Source organism: Felis catus, chromosome X, assembly GCF_018350175.1.
Source record: "Felis catus isolate Fca126 chromosome X, F.catus_Fca126_mat1.0, whole genome shotgun sequence".
Lineage (NCBI taxonomy): Eukaryota > Metazoa > Chordata > Mammalia > Carnivora > Felidae > Felis > Felis catus.
Genome location: NC_058386.1, coordinates 114,772,136 through 114,775,190, shown reverse-complemented (window position 1 = coordinate 114,775,190; position 3,055 = coordinate 114,772,136). Strand labels below are relative to the sequence as shown.

General features: G+C 38.9%; 1 non-coding gene across 1 annotated transcript; it reads left to right on the top strand.

Moving 5' to 3' along the window:
* Nucleotides 1-604: 604 nt before the first annotated feature.
* On the top strand, nucleotides 605-710 carry LOC111558792. Its single transcript, XR_002739932.1, has one exon. It is a non-coding gene; the product is annotated as a U6 spliceosomal RNA (small nuclear RNA).
* Nucleotides 711-3,055: the final 2,345 nt, after the last annotated feature.

The window sequence follows — 3,055 nt, the reverse complement described above, 5'->3', positions numbered from 1 at the left end:
CAGGTCATGATCTCGTGGTTTGAGCCCCATGTCAGGCTCTGTGCTGACAGCTCAGAGCCTGGAGACTGCTTCAGATCTGTGTCTCTTGTCTCTCTCTGCCCTCACCTACTCGTGCTCTGTCTCTCTCTTTCTCTCAAGAATAAGTAAACATTAAAATAATATTTTTTTTAAGAATTGCAAAGATTTGTTGAGAAAATTTGCGTGTAAGATCATGAAATATACTGGTCTGTGTTTTTCCCTTTTTTGTACTGCCTTTGTCTGGTTTTGTTATTAGGGTAATATTGGCTTCACACAATGAGTTGGTGGATGTACTGTCCTCTGCTATTTTCTGAAAAAGACTGTGCAGAATTAATACTAATTTTTCTCAAGTGTTTGGGAGAATTCTCCAGTGAAATGATTAGGGTCAGATTTCTTTATGAAAGCTTTTAAATTACAAATTCAATTTTTAAAATAATCATAGGACTATTCATATTTTCTCTTTTGTATTGTGTGAGTTTAGGTAGCTTGTGTTTCTCAAGGAATTGGTCTGTTTCATCCATGTTTTTGAATTTATGTCGGTAGAGATGTTCATAGTATTGCATTACTGTTCTTTAAGGCTGAAGGAGCGCTCGCTTCGGCAGCACATATACTAAAACTGGAATGATGCAGAGAAGATTAGCACGGCCCCTGTGCAAGGATGATACACAAATTCGTGAAGCTTCCATATTTATGTTAAGGGATAACAATATATTTGCTTTCATTACCATTATTTGATTTTTTTTCAACAACCGGTAAAATCAAATTTAATGCGTAATAAAATGATTTCATATTTTTAAAAAAAAAATTTTTTTAAATAAAGGCTGAAGGATCTGTAGTAATATCCCCTGTTTAATATCTGATATTGGTCATTTGTATCTTCTTTTTGCTAGAGAGGATTGATAATTTCAAAGAACTAGCTTTTTGTTTCATCGATGCTCTCTATTTTCTATTTTCAATTTCATTTCTTTCTGCTCTTTATTATTTCATTTCTTCTACTTGGGTTTATTTTATTCTTTCGTTTATTTGAGGTGGTCACTTAGATTGATTCGAGGTCCTTCCTCTTTCTGTTTTAAGCATTTAGTGCTATAAATTTTTCTCTCTTGGCAACAACTCTGTAGAGATATGCTCATCTTTTTATTGGTGTTCATCTGTTATACTGTGGTTTTTTTTCTGAGATTCCTACTTTAATGGCGCCCTCTTCTGTCAGCATAACAAAGTCCAGATACTTAATAAATTTGCGCTTCTGTTTCTGATAGGAGAGAGTTCATGCGCTCTGATTTTGTGGTTCCCTGTCATCATGTTAGCTCTAAATTTTGCCCTTTGTCTTTTCCCCTTCACCACTCAATTGACAAAGAGTCCTTCTCCGTCGCTTTTCACCTTTTTTTCTTTGCCAGAACCTATGTGTTTCAAGGACGTCCCCTTCAATCACGTATGCTTGTTTCTTTCCTGTATTTATGCTCTGTTCCACCTAACCACTTGAAAACCTATAGGGTGAACTTGGTCTTTCTGGTGGTGGTTTTTATACAACTTTAGGCTTTTTTAGCTATCTTCCCTCTTCTTTTTTCCCCTCAGGTTTTCTCAATCAGCCTTGCTCACCACAAAACCTTGTAAGAGGGCAGGTGGAAGGGTGAGAAAACATAACGCACTGGGATTTGGTGTTCTCTCTCGTCTTACTACAGTTATGTTGAGGCTGAGATATTCTTTTTCTTCAAGTTATGGTGAGGGTATGGTTTGGGTAGTTTCATTTTTCTCTTCTTGTTGGTCTATATTGCTTTCGGATGAAATGGTGAAATACTGGGACATAGGCGGCTGCCATTGGTGTCTGTCACCCAGAAGTTCTCCACCATACGGAACTCTAATAATAGCTAGGTGTTCTTTGTGGTGACTCTAAGTGTTTCTCAGTAGAAAGATATTTTAACCTGTGTAAAACTTGACAGCATACTAGGGAAGGTGTGGGAAATAATGTCTAATTTCCCCAGGGCTAAAGTAATGTTTCTCTCTTTTATCCCGTTTTCAATCTCAGTGCTTTGTTTGGAATACAAATGCCTCCCATCTTTTCCCAACTACCGGAACCAAAGATGATTGGGAACCAAATATGAAACGCCAAGGTTCTAATACGTGATCATTTCCATTTTTATCTCTGGAATAGCAGGAATTCCAAGAGTAAACTGCAGTAGAGCCTGTCATCCTAGTTGAGAGTGTTTAGCCAGATTAGAAGAGATAAAATATCCAAGAGCTTGTTCAAAGATTCTTCTGTCTAGATCCCAATCTCTCATATTCCATGATTGCCTTTGGGGAGACCTTACTCGCTAAAGCTGTGACCGATAAAACTAGATTTCCTTGTGATATCTGTTTTTAAGACACCATGCTTTCAAAATAAATGCTCGTAAATAACATTTCTAATTAAGGTTTAGTAGCCAAGTTCTCTCACGCGCCTTTTCCAGAAAGTATGACGTTGGAATCAATACAGCAGAGCGGCTGGGGCATGTGATTCTCAGAGCCAGAATGCCTGGATGAATATCCAAGTTCGGCCATTTTATACACGTGGTCACCAAATTACTAAACACCTTGGTACCTCCTGTTTTCTCACCTAGAAAATGAAGGTAGTAGCAGTACCTACATCACGGTGTAGTTGGGGGGATTGAATGAGTTAATACATATAAGGCACGTAAAACACTGCATAACATAGAAGCTCATGGAAGTGCAAAAGTTAGTATATAACTTAGTTCTGCCAATATTTTGAATGGCCACATTAATCGTCTGTCGTTGCATAAAAACTGGTCACAGTATCACAGCTGAAAACAACACCTACGTATTATCTCGGCATTTCTGTAGGTCAGGGGTACGGGCACTGCTCATCTGGGTCCCCTGCCTCAGAGTTCCACACGAGGCTCCCATGAAAGTGCTCACCTGAGCTTGGGTTCCCTTCTGACGGATGACCGGGAAAGGATTTGCTCCAAATTCGTGACGGTTAGCAAGATTAACTTCTCTGTCATTGTCCGTGGGACCGAGGGCCCAGGGTGTAGCTAGGCTGTCG